Genomic DNA, 24,310 nt, shown 5'->3' on the forward strand with positions numbered 1-24,310 from the left:
ACCCACGTTGGGTGTAGAGATTACTTAAATAAGTAAAAACTTTAAAGAAAAAAAAGCTTAATTATTGGGTTGAAGTTGGGGGAGTGGTACTCAGATTAGAATCCCTTCTCTGAATCTCACAGGTTAACTTTCTGTGCCTCCACCTCAACCCTGACCAAAAAACTAATATATTTCTAATGAGCAAGACAGGGCAAGAGAGAGACCGTACTCAGTGACAGAACAAATCTTTGCCACTACCCCTAGGTTGCCCAGGAGGTTATGGAGCAAAGATATGACTGACACTTCTGGGGAGGTCCTCACTTTGCTCAATGGGCCTCCCGAGAAAGTTTCAAGTCTCCCAGCTAAGGAAGGAATAAGCTGATAACAGAGGTCAGAAAGTATTTTTGGTCACATCAACCTATAACCACAACTTTCAAAGGCTTATTCTGGGTAGCTGTCGTATTTGCTAGTTCTAAGTTCTGGCTGGCTCCTGTTTCCCAAGGCAAGCGACTGGTGGTTTCTGCATCCAATATCTTTGAGCATAAGCTTATCAGGATTTTACTCACTAGCATTCCTACTTTTTATATTATCAGCCCTAACACAACACTTACCAAGAGTTCATGTACCAACCACTCTTTTTTAATAAGCACAGGGCTAACAAGTTAAGGCTGTGACCAGAAAAAGGCATTAAAAGTTGTGCCCGCCAAAATGAAGCTGTTCACATTGTCCATTACCAGGCAAGGAAATGGACAGGGTGGCCCACTAATCACTTAATTCAGAATCAGAACTACTGCCAGGTTCCAATTCTTTACTCAATTCTGGAACTTGGCAAGCATTACATCTTACAGGGAAAAGTGACTGAGAAAGAAACTGGGATAACACCAACCCTAACAAGACAATAACATATTAGCAAACGTCGTCATCATATAACAGACTAAGTTTTAAGCCCAAAGATAGCTTGTACAAACACTTTTTTAAAAGTATACCTTGGTAGCTTGTTGCATGTATTTAATAATTTTAAAAGTTTTTATTCCTGTACTCAATATATTTTATAAAGATATTAAAATTTAAAATTCTGTGACATGAAATTTAAAATTCTGTGGCATGGAGATATGTTCATTACGCCTTTCTGCCCGCTGAGTCTCCCCTCCCACCACTGTCATGTCTAAGTCAGAGTCTCCTAAAAAGCCTGAACAGCTGCAGAAGCTCTTCATCACAGATTTGAGATTTGAAACAACTGATGAGAGTCTGAGGAGCCACTTTGAGCAATGGGGAACGCTTACGGACTGTGTGGTAATGAGAGATCCAAACACCAAGTGCTCCAGAGGCTTTGGCTTTGTCACGTATGCCACTGTGGAGGAGATGGATGCAGCCATGAACGCAAGGCCACACAAGGTGGATGGAAGAGTTGTGGAACCAAAGAAGGCTGTCCCAAGAGAAAATTCTCAAAGACCTAGTGCCCACTTAACTGTGAGAAAGATTTTTGTTGATGGCATTAAAGAAGACACTGAAGAACATCATCTAAGGGATCATTTTGAACAGTATCAGAAAACTGAAGTGACTGAAATCATGATTGACCGAGGCAGTGGCAAAAAGAGAGGCTTTGCTTTTGTGTAACATTTGATGACCATGACTCTGTAGGTAAGACTGTCATTCAAAAATCCCAGGCTGTGAATGGCCATGACTGTGAACTAAGGAGAGCCCTAGCTCAGCAAGTGACAAGTGGTTCTGGAAACTGTGAAGGTGGTTTTGGTGGGAATGACAACTTTGGTCATGGAGGACACTTCAGCAGTCGAGGTGGCTTTGGTGGCGGTCGAGGTGGTGGTGGATATGGTGGCAGTGGGGATGGCCATAACAAATTTGGTAATGATGGAAGCAACTCTGGAGGTGGCAGAAGTTATGATGATTCTGGCAATTACAACAATCAATCCTCAAATTTTGGACCCATGACAGGAGGAAATTTTGGAGGCAGAAGCTCTGGCCCCCAATGGTGGTGGACGCCAATACTTTACCAAACCACAAAACGAAGGTGGCTATGGTGGTTCCAGCAGCAGCAGTAGCTATGACAGTGGCAGGAGGTTCTAATCACTGCCAGGAAACAAAGCTTAGCAGGAGAGGAGAGCCAGAGAAGCCACAGGGAAGCTACAGGTTACAACAGATTTGTGAACTCAGCCAAGCACAGTGATGGCAGGGCCTACCTGCTGCAAAGAAGACATGTTTTAGACAATGCTCATGTGTATGGACAAAAAACTGAGGACTAATTGTATAACAGGTTATTTTAGTTTCTGTTCTGTGGAAAGTGTAAAGCATTCCAACAAAGGGTTTTAATGTAGTTTTTTTTTTTTTTTTTTTGCACCCATGTGGTTGATTGGTAAGTAAAAGTTTATCATGATGGGGAATAAAAGTGTCTTTTAAAAAAATTTGGGGGGGGGGGCACCTGGATGGCTCAGTCGTTGGGTGTCTGCCTTCAGCTCAGGTCATGATCCCAGGGTCGTGGGATCCAGCCCCACATCAGGCTCCCTGCTCAGCGGGAAGCCTGCTTCTCCCTCTCCCACTACCCCTGCTTGTGTTCCCTCTCGCTGTCTCTGTCAAATAAATAAAATCTTTAAAAAATAAAAAAAATAGAATTCTGGGGACACCTGGGTGGCTCAGTCAGTTGGGTGTCTGGCTCTTGGTTTCAGCTCGGGTCATGATCTTAGGGTTGTGGGATCGAGCCCCATGTAGGGCTCCGTGCTCAGCAAGAAGTCTGCTTGGGATTGTCTCCCTCTCCCTCTGCCCTTCTTCCCCCAGGCTTACTCACATGCTCTCTAAAATAAATAAATAAATCTTTAAAAAAATAAAAATCACTGAATTACAATCACTGCAAGCTAACGAGTGAGTCTAGCCAACTGCCCAACATCTCCCCCAAAAGCTTTGCCATTCTCCACGCATCCTGTTGCTAACAATACATTCAATAGTCTTCAACCACTTTATGTAAGTAGGACTATAATAGCAATCATCTTCATTATTTCTTCCTTTTATATAATCTTTTAAGTTCATCATTGACTACAGTCCTGGTGTAATACAATAAAGCATTTACTTTAGCAGTTGATGTTAATAGCTTCTAAATGCCTCTGTCCTATACTTAAAAGAGCATACTTAAAAAAAAAAAAAAGTATACTTAAGTCTCTGAGGGCAACCCCTTTGGGTCCCCTCCCTCCTTGGGAGCTTTGTACTATCACTTTGCTATGGCTCAATAAATCTTGCTTTGTTGCCCACCAAAAAAAGAAAAAAAATAAGTCTCTGAAAAAGTCACCATATATTTTATCAGATTTTAGGGAGGAATTTATGTGCCACTAAAGTAGTGGTACTGCAAATTTTAGAATTTGCAAAAATGCTCAATATCGCTCTGTAAATGTCAAAAGTCTAATGCTCACTAAAAGCTCACACGGGGGTGCCGGGGTGGCTCAGTTGGTTGTGTCTGACACTTGGCTTCAGCTCAGGTCCTGATCTCAGGGGCTGTGGGATCAAGCCATCAAGTGCACGCTCTCTCAAATAAATTTTTTTTTAAGATTTTATATTTTTATTTGACAGAGAGAGCATAAGCAGGGGGAGCAGCGGAGGCAGAGGCAGAGGAAGAAGCAGACTCCCCGCCAAGCAGGGAGCCCAACGTAGGGCTCGATCCTGGGACCCCGAGATCATTACCTGAGCCGAAGGCAGATGCTTAACCGACTGAGCCACCCAGATGCCCCTCAAATAAATCAATCTTTAAAAAAATTTTAAAAATAAAAAAAATTAAAGCTCTGATGCATACTGTTCATGTGGCAGTTATATATCCGAATATCTCAGCAAGTAGGTAGTAAAAAAAAAAAAATATGCTTAGACAAAATTTGGTACTATTCAAAAGTTCAGCATTCCAACAGCTTGGAAATTTTCCAAGGGCTCAAATCTACCTTACAATTGCCAGCCTAAAATGAACTGTCATATAATATCCTCCTAAATGGTCTCAGCACCCTCTCTCAAACTATTCTCAGGTAATCCTCTACTTTCCTAATCCTTACACAGCAGCAGGAGAAATCTCTTTAAAATACAAATCTGTTCATAATATTCCCTTTTCTCCCTATATTGTATTTTAGAAAATTTCAAGCACAAAAATGCTGAAAGAATCTCATAGTGAATACCCTACACCCAGTTTCCCATATATCCCTGTATTTACCACCTAGATTCTACCATTAACAATTTACCGTATTTGTTTTACCAGATAGATACCTATCCATCTATCCTTAATCACTCCGTCATAATATATTATGGCTTGTTAATAGTTTGCCCAGAATTATTTAGGGTCTATGTTCATAAGGCACACTTTTGTAATTTTCTTTTAAATCTGTAACATCTTTATCAGGTTTTAGTTATTGGGGTTATGCTGGCCTAGTGAAATGAGTTTGGAAGTAATTCCCCTTTGTCTATTTTCTGTATTTTTATATAAGATTGATGTTATTTCTTCTTTAAATACTTGATAGAATTCATCAATGGAACCATTATGGCCCGGAGTTTTCATTATGGGAAGTTTTTTTCAATCATTATTCAATTTCTTTAATATAAGCATCTTCAGATCTTATCTCAACTTGTGACAGCTTTAGTATATAGGTATTTTCAAGAAACTGTCCAGTTATGTTGTGAAATTTTTTGGCATAAGGTTGCCTATAATATCCTCTTATTGTTCTACAGGATCTGTAGTGGTAAATCCCTTTCATTCTTGATACTAGTAATTTGTGTTGTTTTTATCAGTGTATTTATGGATTTAACAACACTATTGATCTTTTCAAAGAACCAACTTCTGACTTTGTAATTTTGTATATTGTTTGTCTTTTTCTATTTCACTGATTGCTTCTGTTGTCTTATTTCTTTCCTTCTATATACTTTAGAAGTATCTTGCTCTCTACTAGCTTCATAAGGTAGAACTTTAGGCCATTGTCTTTGGACCTTTCTTTCCTAAAATAGGTGCTTAAAGTTATGAACTTTCCTCTACACACTCCATTAACTGCATCCTACAAATTTTTAAAGCACTTTTTTTTTTAAGATTTTATTTATTTGAGAGAGAGAAAGAGAGACAGAGAGAGCACAAGCAGGGGTAGAGGCAGAAACAGACTCCCTGCTGAGCAGGGAGCCAATGCGGGGCTCAATCCCAGGACCCAGAGATCACAACTCGAGAAGAAGGCAACGCTTAACCATCTGAGCCACCCAGGCGCCCCTTAAAGCACTTTTTAATAAACTATTTATTCTAGAATAGTTTTAGACTTACAGAGAAATTGCAGAAATAGTAAAGTACCATATACCCCACTCCCAGTTTCCCGTATTATTTACATCTTGCATCAGTATGAGAGTTTGTCATAATTAAAAAACTGATATTGATACATTATTAAGTCTATTATTTTATTTCCTCACTTTTTACCTAATATCCTTTTTCTCTTCCAGGATCTCAACCAGGATACCACATTACATTTGGTTGTGATGTCTCCACAGGCTCCTCTTGGCTATGACCATTATCCCACAAATTGTGAGGCTCTATTTTCATCATCCAGTTCAAATTACTTTCTCTCTTGCGAAGTCTTCATTCACACAAAGGTTTAGAATGTGTGGGTTATTTTATTTTTTTGAAGATTTTATTTATTTATTTGACAGACAGAGACACAGAGAGAAAGGGAACACAAGCAGGGTGAATGGGAGAGGGAGAAGCAGGCTTCCCGCTGAGCAGGGAGCCTATGAGGGGCTGGATCCCAGGACCCTGGGATCATGACCTGAGCCAAAGGCAGACGCTTAACGACTGAGCCACCCAGGTGCCCGTGTGGGTTATTTTAGACACCTTGATTTCTACTTTAATCCCATCATGGTCAAAGAACATATTCTGTATTATTTCAATCCTTTCAAATTTATTGAGACTTGATTCAAAGCTCAGCATCTGGTCTCTAAGTACACTTGGGGAAAGAAGTATATTCTGTAGTAGTTGGGTGGAGCTCTATACTGACTTTTTGTTAGTTTAGTTGTCTCCATGATTGTTGTCTATTTCTTTTTTTAATTTTATCCATTTTTGCTTGATGTAATTTGAACCTCTGTATTAGGCACATACATGTTTATGATTATGTCATGAATTGACCTCTTTATCATTATGAAATGACCCCCTTAACTCTAGCAACACACTTTACCTTCAACTCTACTTTACCTGATATGAATATAGCCACTCCAGCCTTCTTATGCTTACTCATTAAAAGGTGTATCTTTTTCCATGCATTTAGTTTTAGCCAATCTGTCTGTATGCATTGAATCAGAGTATCTATTCCATTAAACTAAATGAAATTATTGATATGGTTGGATTAGGTCTACCATTATTTCTGTTTGGCTGTAAGTCTAACCCCTTTTGGATTATTCACTTTAATTTTTCTACTAGCTTTTAAGCAACACTTCTTCACATTTTTTCCGTAGTGAGTACTCTAAGAATTACAAAATACATCCTTCTTATTTTACACTTTACTCGATGTTAATAATTTGCCATTTCACATAATATATACAAACCTTGCTCCCATACAGGTCCATATACCCCCACCTCCCATTCCATGCTTTATCCTACAGTTTTTATATCTACATTATGTGATGATTGCCACAAGATGCTTTTTAAAAATTATTTGAACAGTTATATGTTGTTTTAAGAAAAAAGTGAGAGATTTGTATCTATCCACATATTTACCATTTCTGATGTTCTTCATTTCCTTATGAAGATTCAAGTTTCCACCAGGTATCATTTCCCTTCAGACTGAAGAACTTTAGCATTTCTTGTAGTACAAACCTGCTAGTTATGAATTCTCTTGGTTTTCTTTTATCTGACAATACTTTTAGTTCACTTTCATTCTTGAAGGCTATACTACTGAATCTGGAATTCTGGATTGTCAAATTTTTCTTTCAGCATTTTAATCATTTTCTATTCTCTCTGGCCTTTATGATTACCCTTCTGTATGCAACATGGCTTCTTCTGCTGTTTCCTGGATTTTTCCTTTGATTTTTGGCTTTCAACAGTTTGATTATGAAGTACCCAGTCATGGTTTTCTTCATTTTTAAACCTGTGGTTTGCATGGTTTTGTCTTTATCCTTACTGGGATTTGCTGAGCTTATTGAATCTGTCAATTTATGCCCTTCACTAAATTTGGGAGATTTTCAGCCATTACATTTGCAAGTATTTTTTTCTTTCCCTTTCTTTCACCTCTACCTCTCCTTCTGGGACTTTAATTACATATGTTGGATTTTTTGATATTGCCCCCAGGTCCTTGAGGATATGCTGCTCCTCTCCCTGAATAATTTCTACTGATCTTTAATTTCATGGATTCTTTCCTGTCATCTCTATTCTGCTTTTAGCTCATCCACTTTACTTCCAGTATATTTTTCAAATTTGGAATATCCACTTGGTTACTTAATACTCATTCTTTGTGAAAATATTTTCCTATGCATAGCTTTCCTTTTATAATAGTTACAAAAGTTTCAAATCCTTTCCTGCTAATTCCAACATTTAAGTATTTTATAGTTAGTCTCTGTAGATTGTCTTTTTAACTTGAGGTTACATTTCTCTGATCTTTGTATGTAAGTAATTTTGGAATATATGCTGCATGTTGTAAATGTTATGTTGTGGAGGCTCTGGATTCCTTTATATTCCGCTGAAGAGTGTTTTTAGTTTTGTTTTAGAAGGTACTTAAATTGGTTGACTCAAACTGCAAACTCTGTGTCTTAGGTAGATGAAATCTCAATTTAGTCCTTTTATCCTTAGTTGATCTTCTTGGAGTCTGCTCTACACATGCAGAGTTCAACAGTCTGCCAAGATTTGGATAGAATTCATTCACAGAGTTTGATGCTTCTCTATGTTCCAGGATTCGCCTCTCACTTCCCAACAGCTGTGTCTGCCTTGAGCCTTAACTTTTGTTTCTTCAGGAACTAAAACACTGCAAGTTTATTTCAGAATTTTAACCATCCTACCTGGTACAGACTGGGGCCATGAAAATGGGAAATCATGCTCATGTCGTTCCGTTCCTCAAATGTTAATTCCCTTCCAGAATCTGCTTGCTTCGGGTAACTCTCCAGTGATCTTAGTTGTATTACGTACTTCTGGTCTAAATAGCTGTTATTCAGAGGAGGGCCTACCAGTAGGAGCTTACTAAGCCGTGACCAGAACTGGATTTCCATGCTTGCACTTTTAAAAAGCCTTCAGACTGACTAAATGGCTCCAGGCAATGTTCAAGCAGGTGGGGCTGATCAAAAAAGACTTACCTCTCAATCCTGTGATGGAGTAGGAGGCCCTAGGTTTAGTGACAAAGTTGGCTAGGGTCTGCAGTGACTCTTAAATGGCAGTTGTCTTTCATGAAATGACTCAGTTTCAATTTCACTTTCACCTAAACATACACTTCTGTGATTCCCTCAACCATACACTGAAAAAGCCAAGCCCATACACTCATGTTTAATGCCTCAGCCCCTGACTTTTAAAAGCCCTTCATTAGGGGCGCCTGGGTGGCTCAGATGGTTAAGCATCTGCCTTTGGCTCAGGTCATGATCCCAGGGTCCTGGGATCGAGCCCCACATCCGGCTCCTGGCTCAGCAAGGAGCCTGCTTCTCCCTCTCCCTCTGCCTCTCTCCCTGCTCATGTGCTCTCTCTCTCTCTTTCTCTGTGTCTCAGATGAATAAATATTTTTTAAAAAGTAAAAAATAAAAAAAAATAAAAGCCCTTCATTACATCCAATTATTTAAAATAAAAACCAAAATATTTTAAAAAGCCCACTTGATATGACCCTTGCTAATAAGTACTAGGTTTGAGCTACTTTTCCCCTAGATCTCTATACACCAGACAAAATGGTATTTCCAGTTCTTCCCATCTACCATGTTCCCTCCCTTTTTCATATGTTGGTCCCTCTCCTTGGAATGCTTTTATTCTTTTCCATCTTATTAATTACTCATCCTTCAAATCTCAGTCCAAATGTCAGCTGCCTGGGGAAGTGCTCCCTGATCTCTCAGATTAGGCCATATTCCCTCATATACACTTCCTTCCTGTACTTTCGTCATACCACTTGTCACAACTGTGACTATTTCTGAGGCAGGGAGTAGAGCAGCAGTTCTCAACCATATCAGACCCAATACCCTTTTTTTTCCTAAAACATTATGGTAATTTTCATTTTTACATAAATGTGAGGGATTAATATAACACTCCCCAGTGTGCTCATCAACCAGCTTCCCCAACTGTCACCACACAATTTTTCTTTCAAGATATTTATACCTTTTCTTAATCATAAATATTTTGTAATATTGCCTCTCCTTTTTTTTTAAAAAAGATTTTATGTATTTATTTGAGAGAGAGAGACACAGCAAGAGAAGGAACACAGCAGGGGGAGTGGAAGAGGGAGAAGCAGGCCTCCCACTGAGCAGGGAGCCTGATGTGGGGCTCAATCCCAGGACCCCGGGATCATGACCTGAGCCGAAGGCAGATGCTAAACAACTGAGCCACCCAGGTGCCCCTAATATCTCCTATCCTTGGTAGGGGGAGAGGGAGTGGGAGAAGCAGTTTTCCCTCTGAACAGGAAGCCCATGTGGGACTCGAACCCAAGACCCTGGGATCATGTACGTGCACGTTCTCTCTCAAATAAAAATCTTAAAAAAAAAAAAGAAACGAAATTCAGAGCTACTGTAACTTACACAAATAAAATTTAAAATATCAATATAATGTGCTAACTATAACAAAAAAGTAATTTATCATAAAATAATATGCATTTCAACATGTAAATGCTTGGACATGACTAGATTAGATGATGTAAGACTATGAATGTAACAACTACAAATACAGACTGATGTATACATGTTATGTTGTTGATAAAAATACCAGGAATAGCACTGCTGTCTATGATATGATTTTCCAAAATAGGGGCCAACTCTTTGTAAACTTTCTAAAATAAAGAAAGCACAATCACTTGATTTATACAGTAACTATGCTGTATGTAAAAATAAAACAAAAAAAATATAGAGTTTCTGTGTAAAACAAACTGGTTCTAGGCCATACGATCCTAAACAGATTTTTCCCATACATGAACATCTTCTGGAACATTTGAAAGTGATGCAAAATGTGTAACAATTTTTACTATAGGTTAGGGATGTCCTTTACATTGCAGGATGTCCAACATCCCTGATCTCCATCCACTAAAGTCGATGTCATCCTCTCAATGATTCTGAAACCAAAAAACACCCCCACAAATTTCCAAACTTCCTTAGGGGATGATCTCAAACTCTTTAAAAATTAGGATAAAGGAAGACAGCCAAGGTCTCCATAGCCAGACTGCTTGTGTTTGAAACCTAGCTCTATCACTTACTAGTTGTGTGTGATCTTGACCAAATAATTTAATCTTTCTGTGCATTCATGAAATAAAAATATTATTAGTATCAATGTCATAGGGTTGTTTTGAGAAATAAATTTAAAAATCCACATAAAGTGTTTGGCACAGAGCAGGTACTGAATCTCTGCTATAGTCATTAGTATAATTATTTGCTTAATGACTGCCTCTCCCAATAGAGGGTAACCTCCTTGACAGCTAGCAGGAATGCCTGTCTTGTTCATCATTTTATTCCTATGACTTGCCACACCATCTGGTATAGAATAAGCACTCAATACTGTTGAATGAATGAATACAAGTTAGCAAAGACATTTGGAATATAAACAATAAAAACTGGAGTATAAACTTCAACAGTATTATTTTAGGTTATGCTGCTAAGATACTTCTATATAAGAATGACATTTATCCTAGTGACATATACATAAACATGCAGAGTATCTACAGTGGGATACCCAAGTAACAGTTACTGCCTCTGGGAAAAAAAGTGAGGGTGTGCAGGTTTTCATTACAGACCCTTTTGTACTTTTTAAAAAATTAAACAATAATACACATATAGTTTTAATTTTCTTTTAACTCATATATTTTTTTTTAAACCTTGAAGACTTTAGGCACAAGAACCAAGACTGCATAATGCTTCCACGTATAGAACTTTTTTGGAACTCCAGAAATTAAGAGTTTCGACTTGCACACATATTTTGAACTTTCAAAATGGCTCATTACAGACATCTATCCACTTTACTGATACTCCAAAATGTCTAATATCATTAGATACTGATTACCTGTTCAAAAAGATATGAGACAAGTAACATAACTACTAGGAATAGTAACAATTTTACTTTTACATACCAGTTTATATTTTACAAAGTATGGTATAAAAGCACGACTTCGGAAGCAGATAAAAATAATAGGTCTACCACCTTGAGTAAATTTTAACCTCTGAACTTGAAATTCCTCTTGTATAAAATGAGATACTACCACCTAGTTATCAGGGATTCAGTTTAAAAAAGCAGCAGCATGGGGCACCTGGGTGGCTCAGTTGATTAAGGGTCTGCCTTCGGCTCAGGTCCTGGGATCCAGCCCCGCAGCGGGCTCCCTGCTCAGTGGGGAGCCTGCTTCTCCCTCTCCCTCTGACGCTCCCCCTGCTTGGGATCCTTTGCTCACTCTCTCTCAAATAAATAAAATCTTAAAAAAAAAAAAAAGAAAAAGACAGCAGCATGGGGCACCTGAATGTCCCAGTCGGTTAAGTGTTGGGACTCTTGATTCCAGCTCAGGTTATGAATTCAGGGTTCTGAGATTGAGCCCCATGTAGGGGTCCACGCTGAGCACAGAACCTGCTTAAGATCCTCTCTCTCCCTCTGCCCCTACTTCCCCCCATCCCACCCCCCCCCAAAAAAACAGCATGGAGCACCTGAGTGGCTCAGTTGGTTAAGAAACAGACTTTTTTTTTTTTTAAAGATTTTATTTATTTATTTGACAGAGAAAGAGACACAGCAAGAGAGGGAACACAAGCAGGGGGAGTGAGAGAAGGAGAAGCAGGCTTCCCGCGTAGCAGGGAGTCCGATGCGGGGCTCGATCCCAGGACCCTGGGATCATGACCTGAGCCGAAGGCAGACGCTTAACGACTGAGCCACCCAGGCACCCAGCACCCAACTCTTGATTTCAGCTCAGGTCATGATCTCAGGGTTGTGGAATGGAGCCCCACCTTGCGCTTAGCACAGAGTCAGGGGGAGATTCCCTCTCCCTCTCCCACTGCTCATGCTCTCTCTAAATAAGTAAATAAATAAAATCTTTATTTTTTTTTTTAAGATTTTATTTGTCAGAGACAGAAAAAGTGCACAAGCAGGGGGCAGCAGCAGGCAGAGGGAGAAACAGGCTCCCTGCTGAGCAAGGAGCCCAAAGCAGGACTTGATCCCAGGATTCCGGGATCATGACCTGAGCTGAAGGCAGTTGCTTAACCAACTGAACTACCAAGGCATCCCTAAATAAAATCTTTAAAAAATAAAAAATAAGCAGCAGCAATTTCTTCCAGTAAGCTTTGTGGTTTTTTTTTTTTAAGGTTTTATTTATTAGAGAGAGACAGAGAGAGCAGGGGTAGAGGCAGAGGGAGAGGGAGAAGCAGACTCCCTGCTGAGCCTGGAGCCCAACCTGGGACTCTTGGAGCTCAATACCAGGACCTGGAGATCATGACCTGAGCCAAAGGCAGACGCTTAACCATCTGAGGCACCCAGGCACCCCAAGCTTTGTCTTTTTAAAGGTAATTATTTATATTTTGAATAGGTAACACTAGTTTTAAATTTTAAATATACAAAAGGGCTTACAGCTGGTTTCCAAGGGGAGAAATACAATCTTACAATGGAGAACTCACATTTACCATCTGAACTGACTAATCTCAGCATCATTAATAGAAAAACTAGAGTACACAGCATAGTCTGTGATATCCCCAAAGTGTTTAACCTGAATCCAATCAAGCATTTACCTGTCCCTTCCAGTTTGCAGTAACGGGCTAAGTAAACCACTAAGAATCAATCAGATAAATCCAGATAATTGACCAGGTCTCTTCAACAAGTAATGATGAAAGAAGAGAAAGGGAGAGAAAAAAGGTAACTGTTGTAGATTTTAAAAGATTTCAAGAGACGTAATAGCCAAATGCAATGCATAGACTTTGATTGCAAATAGGATCAAAAACAGTAGGGGTGAGGACAATTTGGGGAAAACTTTTAAGGTTTTTTTTTTTTTTTTTGTAATCTCTACACCCAACATGGGGCTTGAACTCACAACCCCCAAGATCAAGAGTCGCATGTTCCTCTGAGCCAACCAGATGCCCCCAATTTGGGGAAATTTTAATAAAGACTGGGTATTACATAATATGGAAAAATTAGTTCAGTGTGACTGTGTTACTGGGTTATGCAGGAAAATGTTCTTTTTATTAGAGACGTGTATTAAATTGTTTAGAGATGTCAGGAATAAGATACAGCAATGTAACAACAGATTTTAAAATGATCAATTTGCACAGATTCAATATAGCATTTTCTCTACTTTTCTGGATGTTTTTAAGTTTCATAAAAAATTCTTAAAAACATGATGTGGGAAACAAAGGCAGAAGAAAAAATTATTAAATTTCCTTACTATCTACAGCCCATGGACAAGTGTTTGAAAGAGGCAGAGTGACCTCTCTCTAGGAACTCAGCTGCCTCAATGTTAATACTTTGCTAAGGACAAAAGGCTAGTTTTAGCCCACCCCGTAAGTCTACTTTAACATACAAAAAATCTTTGGAAACTTCCTTTATCTACTCCCCCCATGATACAAGCTGTCAATCATCGCCCAAGCATATGACCCACAGATAAACATCTCAAGGGTCTCATGACTAAGTTTTTACTAAACAGTAATATAAGGCCTTTCCTAACAACAGCTAGCCTCCTCAGGATCCGGGAAACCTTGTTTCCAAAATATCTGGGAGGCTGACACTATCCCTAACCCCCTCCCAACTTGAAAGTATATAATGGGCCACTCCTCATGACCCCAGGGCAACTCTACCCACAGGTCCCGTCCCTGTGCTTTAATAAAACCACCTTTTTGCGCGGCGCGTGCGCGCGCGCGCACGCGCACACACACACACACACACACACACACACACACAAATCTTAAAAACACAGAAAATTATTCCCTTCCCGTTCCTGTTTCCCAGCCGTGTGCACCTCCAGTCACTGTTACCACTTTTTTACATATTCCTCCAGACATATTCTATACATACATATGCAAATACATAAAACTTTTTTTAAAAAGTCACAAACGGCTGCAAAATACAAAACCTCTTTTGCACTTTTTGTTTCACTTAACATATCTTGGTTATTACTCAGTATTAGCACACAGAGGGCTGGCTTGTTCTAACAAATGCATAATTTCTTTAAGCAGTCCTCTACTGAACATTTAGGAACTCTCATTTCTTGATAGTCTCTTTCAGATTAGATTCTAAGAGGAAAAAAAACCCAATTGACTGTAAGGTTTCAATTAAGAGATTTAGCATGCTGAATGTGCAATTGGGAGTATTCCTATGTAACTTATCTACCTCCATGTTCTTATTCACTGGATACACAAATTAATCCTAAACGTCCCACTAAAATATTCCAATTATGAAATGCACAATATGTGTATTTGTCACAGAGCTATTCTTGGTCCCAGAACCAAGTCAGCCAGCATCTACCATTATTCCTTGCTTTCCTTGTAAAGGAGACTCTTCTACAGATTACATGTGCTGTGCGCTAATGTGATAAAAAATTACCATTTGCAGTTTTTCCTTTCTAAATATCGTCCTTTCAATCAAAGCAACTGGTTCTGAACTAACTTGATCATTTTCCTTCACACCCTCCTACCACCTTCCAAGCCACGCTGAAATTTTTCAAAAACCATCTAGTACCTTTAAAGGTGCCTACCATTTTCTAAAGAGTTAACTCTAGAAACTAAAACTGTAATGTAGTTGCTTCTCAAAAGTGCTTAGGATACTTGGTGCAACAGGAAAAGATGAGCCTTGGGATATGTGAATTTCACCACTTACCCTAGCTAGGTTAGCTTGAGCAAATTACCATCAAACTTTTAGGGGCCTAATCTGAAATATGCTTCAAAAAACCACTTCCCATTACAGTGTCTCATCAATTTTTGTGAGAAACCTGAGTGTGGTCTGGCACATATGCAGCAGGTGCTAAATATATCCTAACTGAATCTAAATATTATCTTCCACTGTTTCTTTCATTCACAACCAAACTGGAGAACAGGGATTTAAACAAATTTTACTATTTCCCATGGGCTTTAGAATAGTATTGGGCTCTTAAGTGTTAAAAAGTTATTTCGGCTTGAGTAAATTCTATATAAACCATTATGGTAGATAAAGCACCTATTTGTTAGGTAAGAGAACTTTCCTTAACTAGCATGGCAGTCCCAAATTTCTAAAAGCCATGGTAATCTCAAACTTCCCAATAAAATGGCTTACTCTGACTCTCAAGGATGATTAAATTGAGCAGACTCAAGCGGGAGCGGGGTGCAAAGTATTTCCTCCCCCATAATTATGCACCGAGATTCGGACTAAATATTAAACTGACACGTAGTAAACGCTCCATAATTAGTAGCTATTATTAAGAGGCATCCCACCGGGAGAGAAGACGGAAGGAGGCAAAAGAACGGAGGCTGTCAGTCACAAGAGGTCGAAAGGTGTCCCTGGCCTGTGACCCGTAGGCCTTGAAGCACCTGGGTCTACGAGATCCCTGCGGAACCGGGGGCCGAAAGAGGTCAGTGGCCTCCCCTAAAGGTCAAGGTTCTTGCAGGCGCGTTTCCTGCAGGGGCTAGAAGCAGAGCCAGAACGCCCCCGCGAGAATCTGTACCCCGGAGCCAGAAGCACCGCCTGCCTGTAAACCGCGCGGGGTCTGGGAGAGGGGAGGACCGGGATGCCGCTGCGCCCCAGCTTGCAGGAGCAGAAACCCGGCCGCGTCCTGCAGCTCGAAATCTTAGGGGCAGACCACCAGGACCCCGCCGTTCCGGGATGCCTCAACGCAGCCCGGCCCCTCGATACTCACAACCACAGCCGACCCCTCTTACTCCATCAGGCCGCCAAGGTCCCAGGGAGGGGGCTCCCCGAGGCCCCCCTCAGTTTTGGGTCCGGCGGCCCACTCCGGACCCCCTCCCCGCCGGGCACCGCCGCCGCTGCCGCCAGCGCGCAGGCGCACACCGCCGCCGTCACGCTCCTTTTTTTCCCCCCTTTGCTGCCCGCCTTTCTCAATAATCTAGCTTTATTTGAACACACGAGAGTGAACAACGGACACAGGGGAAAGACGCTTTACTGGAAAAGAAAGATCAAAAAGGCAGGCCGGCTTGCAAAAGTTACTGGGCTGCACTGAGCGCACCTGTGACTAGCCTCCCTAGTTCCTTTCTCATTCTTTTACTCTTTCTGGGCCTCCCAGTTGCTTCTAATCTCTTCCTAAATCCCCAGCATTCCGTTTATACTGTGGCAATTGTTTAAGCTAAATTTCCAACCATTTTTGCCTTGTAAAACTTACTGAAGTTTAATGGAAGGTGCAAGAGCTTGAGGGCAGACAGATCTGAGTTCAATCTTGACCTAGCTACTAGTAATTTATGACTTTGGGCAAATTACAAGTTTTCTCAGAAACTCAGTTTCTGCACAGTTAAAATTAGGATAATGATATCTCTCAGGGGGTTGCTGGGATTAAATAACATAACATGGGTCAAGTGCCTATCCATGAATGGGTGCCTGTCATAGAGCAAAAAATCCATGAATACCAATGATTATATTTTAATACTAAATGTATTTATTTCCTTTATTAAATGTAGTCCATACTCATTCCCTCAGGATCCTATTTTTAGTGACTACAATTAATCAGATAAACCAAGTTACATTAAGATTAATAATGATGTGAAGTGTTACTCCTATATTATTGAAGTTCTAATAATGTCTATGTTCAACAAGATCTTCAGTACCTAAAATCAAAGTAAGCAACTCCCTTTATCTATGTATAAGCCCGGATTTGCATCTAAAGGACTGAGGAGCTATTCCAATTCTGTATTTGTGACATCACAATTTCTTGAAACACTCAAAGTCTGAGGTACACTGCTCATTCTACTCTCCTTCAAAGGTGCAATGGAAGGACTATTTTGCCCTATAAGCTCAGGGCCATAGTCCAAGGAAAAGCTTGTAGAAGACCAAAGTCAGCCATTGGTGAACATCAAAGTAATCCTAGATCAGGGTTTCTTTTTTTTTTTTTTTTAAGATTTATTCATTTGAGAGACAGAGACCCAGAGCAGGGGAGCAAGGAGTAGCACAGGGAGAGGGAGAGAAGCAGACTCCCAGCTGAGTGCAGACACCACCACTCCGAGATCATGACCTAAGCAGAAACCAAAAGGAGGACACCCAACCGACTGAGCCACCTAGGCACCCCTAGGTCAGGGTTTCGTAACCTTGGTACTATGATACTTTGAACATAATTTTTTTTAGAGGTGGGGAGGGGCAGAAGGAAAGAGAGAGAATCTCAAGCAGGCTCCACGCCCAGTACAGAGCCCATTGTGGGGCTCCATCTCACAACTCTGAGATCATGACCTGAGCTGAAATCAAGAGTTGGATGCTTAACGGACTGAAACACCCAGGTGAGCCTATTTTGTAGATAATTCTTGTGCTGTCCTGTGCATTGTAGGATGCTTAGCAGCATCCCTGGACACTAGATGCCTGTAGTATCCTCCACCTTTACATCCTTTACATGCCTTTACATTACATCCTTTATATTACACCTACATGCCTTTATATCCCCCAACTCAATCCCCATCATCTTGACAATCAAAAATGACTCCAGACATTGCCAAATATTCCTTCAAAGGCAAAAATGTTCCTGGTTGAGAACTATGGCATTATCCCAACGATAAATAAACTCAACCATACATTTTGTCCACTTCTGCCCACAAGAAGTGACTGCTGCTTGAGAAAGTCACATGGGAGGGTAGAAGCTGGCAAGCTCATTTTTACCAATCTTATACAAGCCCACACTGCTTAACAGTCCTACTTGTCTGGGGTCAACTTGTTCTTTCACTTTCTGTAACAATATTCCAAAAGTTCTCCACTTTCCTTAAAGCTCCCAACTCCTTTTCTATTAGCAGATGACCTCATCTCCTACTTCACAGAGAAAACAGAGGTCATCAGATGAGAACTTCTTTAACTTCCTCTTACTAAACATAAAACTTACATATACTTCCTCTTATAATTGAGATACCTTCTCTTCCAAAACCATTCCCTCTTCTCCTTTGAAATACTTTTTATTTATTTATCTATTTTTTAATTTATTTTAATTTCCAGCACCGTGCTCTATTCTTAGAGGTGCCAGGAAGAGTTCCTGGACCTGTTTAAAGCCCTTCAATGGCTCTGTGTTCATAGCATAAAGTGCAGGCTCACTAGTCCAAAAGTGCAAAATCTTCTAAGATCTGGCCCATTGCCGACTATTTAAAGCTTATTCCCCACTTCACCCGGAGATACACCATGCGTTGTAAGCCTCTAACCAGGATGAACTACAAGGCATTTACCGAAGGTGTTATGTTCCCACAGGCTGGAAAACTATTTCCCTCCATCCCAGACTTCTGGCAGAACTCCTACTTAGTCTTCCTGATTGAAAAGTCAATTCCTCTGGGAACCCTTCCAGACATCCCTAAGAATAAGGCTCTGCTTTCATTGTAAGCCAACTTCGCCTCGGACTTTCCAACGCCATACACCGTATTCTATCCACTATAATTTGTTTACATATCGATCTCCAATCTAGACAGGTGGAAAGACCCTGGACGGCAGGGAAGGCATTCTTTTCTCCCTCTTTTCTTCAGCGATCATCCAGCAAACGGTTTACCCTTGACGAATGTTTGTTGCATAAATACTTCCCACCTTTGGGAGGGATTCGAATTATCCGGTTAACGGGTGAGTCCCCAGACTCTCCGCCTGCGTGGCAGGGAGATTTAAACCCCTGAGACTGTGATTGGCTCTAGCTGCAGGGGTGTGTCCGAGCCCGCGCGGCCAGGGAAGTGCGCAGGCGCGCGGCTCCGGCGCGCGCAGGCGCTAGGAGGACTCAGCCTCAGGTCCGGTCTAGGGGTGTCGGAGCAGCTGCGGCGCGAGAGGAGTGGCCGGAACTGCTTGGTGAGCCTTCAGGAGTGGGGTTGAGGGAGCTAGCCCGGTTGAAGATTGGGATCAGGTCCCAAGAAGAAGAGTATTATCGTGACGCCTTAAAACTTGGTGGGGCCGGGGGCTTAAGGGGAGGAGTAGAGGTGCTCTGGCCGGGACTGGGCAGGCCGGGCCCGGAGTAAGGACTCGAGCCACCGGGAAACTACCTTGGGGCGGGCAGAGGAAGGGTGGCGGGATGGTGGTTCGTCGGACCCCTCCTAAAAACCAAGCAGAGGAAGGGTGGCGGGATGGTGGTTCGTTGGACCCCTCCTCATCCTTCACCCCTACAGTGTTCCTGTGATCGGGATTAATTGACTGTATGGTGACCACAGTGATCAGATAACTCTGAACTAGTTGTGTGAAGGTGTCTGAGGTTCGTGGCGTTGGAGAGTCCATGCTCTCTAGGAAAGTCCATCCTTACGTCGCGGCTTTACTGTAGACTAACGGAGAATCCGTAAAACACCGAATTTTACAATTGCAGGCTGGAGTTGTTCGTTGCCGGGGGAGGGGGGCGGGCAGAGGGAGTACCGGAAAGTGCTATTTCATCTCATCCTTTTTTTCATCCTTAGTCACCACAATGTTAGGAAAGGTAGACGAGGGTAGAGGAAACCGAAAGACATCAAAGTTGGGAAAGGAAGATGAAAATGGAGTATCATTTTGCCTTTTGCTAGTCATCTCCTTTAGGAAGTAGGGGGACGACTGGCGAGGGGTGTTTGGATATTAGCTTCTGACAGCCTTCCCTCAGTCATGTGAAAATAACGTAGCTTCACAGTAGCAGATATTTCAAGAACTGAGAGGAATATTACTCCCTCTGCCCTTATGTCCTTACGACTGGCTTCAGATGTGCCAGTAAAAAGTACAGCAGATAAGACCAAATAGAAATGATTCTCCAGCGTTCTTGCCTAGCCTGGAAAGCCACACTTGAAATTCATGGCACATCATTAGCTAGAATACGTTGAGATCTAAACAAACTATTTCATAGTGAGGTTTTTTAAAAATTAATGTTTCTTCCACCATCACAGTTGATGCCTAAGGCATTCTAATGGTCAGTTGTCACTCGTTCCTTTGGCAAGAGGTAACGAGAAAGAACACATTCATATAAATGTTAGCAAATATTAGGAGAAACATCTCTGCTCACATTACCATGCTCCTTTGACAGTAAGTGTGACAGTAAATAGAATAATCATGTACCAGCCTACAGCTCAGATATTTATCCTATTTCTAGGCTTCTTCTTTTTTTTTTTTTAAGGTGCTTGTATGTGGATATGTACTAGAAAATTCCTGTTATTCTAGTTCCAGGATAGCAAAGTCTTATTGTGCCATTATTTTCTTGACAGTATGGCACGCTTTCCTATAAACAGTAGTATTTCTGTATGCATCTTAGTGTTTGCTTCTTTTACTCTAAATGAGCTTAAGCATAGTAACAGGATAACTTAACTAAAGGTCACATCATTTCTAATCATTCAGAACACAACCTTGAACCAAGAAGGAAGCAAATACACAAAAATAAAAATGAAAAAACAGGCCCTGTTGTTCATGGGACAGCTGTATTTCACTCCTCATGAATCATACCACTATAATAAAATTTGCCTTTTAGAAGATCATCTGTGTTATTTTATTTCATGTTTTTAATAGACTTGTTTTCAGTACTACCCTCTTCCAAAGTGATAATCTGTGAAATCATGGTTTTTATGTATACCTTTTTATAGTACACATTATAATAAATATGAAACTTCAGTATGTAACTATTGTTTACATAACAACTGAAATCATCTCGTGTTCTTGCTCTGCACTCTGGAAAATACTGCTTTGGAACTAACCTACTCATTTGTAAAATAAACTGAAGATTGGACTAGGCCAGTGGACTTCAAAATTCTGTGAACTCAGTGATGGCATTCACTATTGTGACACAGTTCTAGCACACTTACTTATCTGGTTTCACCAGATGAAAGTAGATTAGAATAGCAAAAGGGAAAAAGGATATTTGCTCTTGGACATTTTTGTAAAATCAGCTGCCTTTTTTTTTCTTCTAAATTAAGGTGCTATGTCTTAAAACATTCTGGAAATTTGTTTTTTATGTTTGTACTCAGTGTTATTTATATTTTAGCATTTATAATATATGATATTGCTTGCATTCAAGAGTGCTGAACTTTTTTATTCTAGTGCTATATTTCGTTTCTAGGTCTGTAGATTGAGAAAGGACTAGATGACAAGGACTGGTCTTTTTCTTTGTTGTGGTGGATAGAGACTTGAAACAGATGGATCCAGTCCCTTCAACAACTGGAGGAAGTGGATATAGAGCCAGGAAACAGCATGTACTGCTCATTTTATAATATTGGTGGTGGAGGTGGTGTTCCATTTGCACTCAGTTAAATTCACTGACATTTTAGGGCGCCTGGGTGGCTCAGTTGGTTAAGCGACTGCCTTCGGCTCAGGTCATGATCCTGGAGTCCCGGGATCGAGTCCCACATCGGGCTCCCTGCTCAGCAGGGAGTCTACTTCTCCCTCTGACCCTCTTCCCTCTCGTGCTTTCTATCTCTCATTCTCTCTCTCTCTCAAATAAATAAATAAAATCTTTAAAAAAAAATTCACTGACATTTTGGTTATGATTTCAATTTCATACTTATATACTTATCAGTATATTTTTTCTGGAATCCCCCCATCCGTCTTGATTTTTGTGAGATATGTAACTTGGATTTAAATTTATTTGAACAATGCTTTGACAATTGAAATTGCCTTTAGATGGCCTTTTGAGACTTCTAAAATAAAATCCAAACTTCTTGGTAGAGTACACAAAGCCCTTCAAAACCTGTCTCCTGTGTCTGCCTTTTAAAGCCACCCTACCCACTCTGTATACACATAACAGTATATTCCAGCATGACTACTGAGGCCTTACATTGTGACACTTCTTTGATAGTCTAAAATCACAATTTTTTTAGGGTTGATCATGCTTGGATTTCGATTCTCAAATCAAAATCACAAGAGATGTTTAATAATTATGAAAGATTATGATAGCTTCATTGAGCACTATATACCAGCCAAGGTTTAAATGCTTAGCATGAATTAACTCAGTCCTTATAATGCTCAAAATAAACATTATATTCTCATTTAATGGAAAAAACTGAAGCACAGAGAAGTAAATTAGGCAATAGTCAGGATTTTAAAACATGCCTCCAAGTATTGGGCACTTAACCACTATGCTGTATTGCCCTTTGTATAAACAAGAATGGCACTCTTCTTTTTTAAGATTTTATTTATTTATTTAAGGGAGCAAGAGCATGAGCAGGGGGAGGGACAGAGTGGAAGGACAAGCAGACTCCCTGTTGAGGACAGAGCCTGCCTGATTGGGGCTTGATCCCCCGACCCTGAGATGATGATCTGAGTTAAAATCAGATGCTTAACCTGCTGAGCCACCCAGGTGCCCCAAGAATGCCACTCTTTTTACCTACTGTGGGGGATATTCTTTTCCAGGGTCCTGAGTGCTTATGTTCTCTATCTCTGGCATCATATCAGAATATTTGAGAAGCTAACCAGAAAGCTTCTAGGTGAACTTGGAATCAGAGCCAAAATACTTGGATGACTTGGGTAAATATTTCATTGAGGCAAGGTGAAGCCTTCCTAATTGTCCCTACCTCACACTTGGTGTCTTCCTTGGCAGATACCATACTTAAGTCTGCCGGATTGTATGTCTCTCCTACTTGGAGAATGAATGCTGCATTCTTGAACCTCTTTCTTAACTCTTACAGAGCATCCCTTTTCTCTTTCCATACCCTTTCTTTTAGACAATGTCAATACAATTGATTATAATCACATATAGATCTACCTTCCTAAGATTATATTCTGGTCACCTGGAGTAAAATTGTGGAAGTTCCAGGGTTGAGCAGGACTTGAAAACTAGGTGTTGGGCTTCAGCAATTAAGTCATAAACAGTACTTCTGTAAAGCTGAAGTGTAATCTTGATCTTTTTGGTTCCTGATTTTTAGTGGTATTTTCTCAGCAGTATGGTTTCTGTCTGGAATCATGTGCTTCAGTGCTCTTTGAAACAAGATGTTTAATAGATATGATTCAGTGGTATACTTATATTTGCATAGTTTTTGAGCTTTATAAGAATGGTTAAAATTGTTCCTGTAGAAGGAAGTAGAAAGGAAACAGAGGAAGTAAAATGAGGAAACTAGCCTTGACATAAATAAAGCTCTCATCTGAATGTCTTCAGAAAGAATTAAATTTCCTAACCAGAGCAGGGGCTCTTTTTGGCATGACCTAGAGTATTTTGAGTATTTTAGAATACTGTGCACCTGTACTTTTGTGTGTGTGTACTTTTGTGAATATCCTTCCTCCTTTTTTTTTTTTTAAGATTTTATTTATTTGAGAGAGAGAGAGCGAGAGAGGACACAAGCAAGGGGAGCAGCCGAGGGAGAGGGAGAAGCAGGCTCCCTGCAAGCAGGGAGCCCGATGGAGGGATCAATCCCAGGACCTCAGGATCATGACCTGAGCTGAAGGCAGACGCTTAACTGACTGAGCCTCCCACGCGCCCCCCATGTGTGAACATTTTTAATGTTTCATATTAAAAATGGGATCTAAACAAAAAATATATTCCTAAAGAAAAACTAAATTCTTTTACCCCATAAGTGATGGTCCATGTCTGAATTTCTACTTTGTTCTCTGTTATCCTATTTTTTTCCGTTTTTTCTCCGTTATTCATCTTTAGAGTCTTCGAGAAAGAGCTGCATGGGTGTAGCATGACATGATACACAGGCGTGAGATGGGGATGACTGGCAAGACTCACCCTGCTTGAATAAAACATTCACCCCAACCATCCAGAGTATTTTGGCTGTGATTCTAAGTTCACCTAGTAACTTTGTAACTTTTTGATTAGCCTCTCAAACAGTCAAATACCACAGGTAGAGAACATAAATAACATGAGCACTGTGCTAAACACTTCACATACATTAATTCATTTCTTTTTTTAAAGATTTTATTTATTTATTTGAGAGAGAGAGAATGAGAGATAGCATGAGAGGGAAGAGGGTCAGAGGGAGAAGCAGACTCCCTGCCGAGCAGGGAGCCCGATGTGGGACTCGATCCCCGGACTCCAGGGTCATGACCTGAGCCGAAGGCAGTCGCTTAACCAACTGAGCCACCCAGGCACCCCATTAATTCATTTCTGAAACAACATTGGGAGGTAGAACTGTTATCTTAATGAACAAGGAAACTGAGACTTGAATAGGTTGAGTAAATTGCCTGGTTATC

General features: G+C 40.5%; 2 protein-coding genes and 1 pseudogene across 10 annotated transcripts in view; 2 read left to right on the forward strand and 1 right to left on the reverse strand.

Moving 5' to 3' along the window:
* ZNF106 (zinc finger protein 106) overlaps positions 1 to 16,065 on the reverse strand; it is a 71,127-nt gene extending 55,062 nt beyond the window's left edge. For all 5 annotated transcript variants that reach the window (XM_025883876.2, XM_025883875.2, XM_073876873.1 and 2 more), the window contains exon 1: positions 15,933 to 16,065. The gene's annotated coding sequence lies outside the window, so the exon portion shown is untranslated. The remainder of the gene's footprint in view (positions 1 to 15,932) is intronic.
* LOC112832997 (heterogeneous nuclear ribonucleoprotein A1-like) lies at positions 1,141 to 2,146 on the forward strand (annotated as a pseudogene).
* Positions 16,066 to 16,984: 919 nt separating the features above from the next.
* SNAP23 (synaptosome associated protein 23) overlaps positions 16,985 to 24,310 on the forward strand; it is a 37,434-nt gene continuing 30,108 nt past the window's right edge. The window contains exons 1-2 of one of the 5 annotated variants that reach the window (XM_025884633.2): positions 16,985 to 17,101; positions 18,461 to 18,585. The gene's annotated coding sequence lies outside the window, so the exon portion shown is untranslated. Of the gene's footprint in view, positions 17,102 to 18,460; positions 18,586 to 18,917; positions 19,037 to 21,242; positions 21,376 to 24,310 lie in introns of those variants that run through there. The other 4 variants (XM_073876877.1, XM_025884634.2, XM_025884632.2 and 1 more) reach the window with 4 other exon arrangements.

The sequence above is a fragment of the Callorhinus ursinus genome, unplaced genomic scaffold, assembly GCF_003265705.2.
Source record: "Callorhinus ursinus isolate GAN/ISIS: 27379988/994484 unplaced genomic scaffold, GSC_fseal_2.0 scaffold25, whole genome shotgun sequence".
NCBI lineage: Eukaryota > Metazoa > Chordata > Mammalia > Carnivora > Otariidae > Callorhinus > Callorhinus ursinus.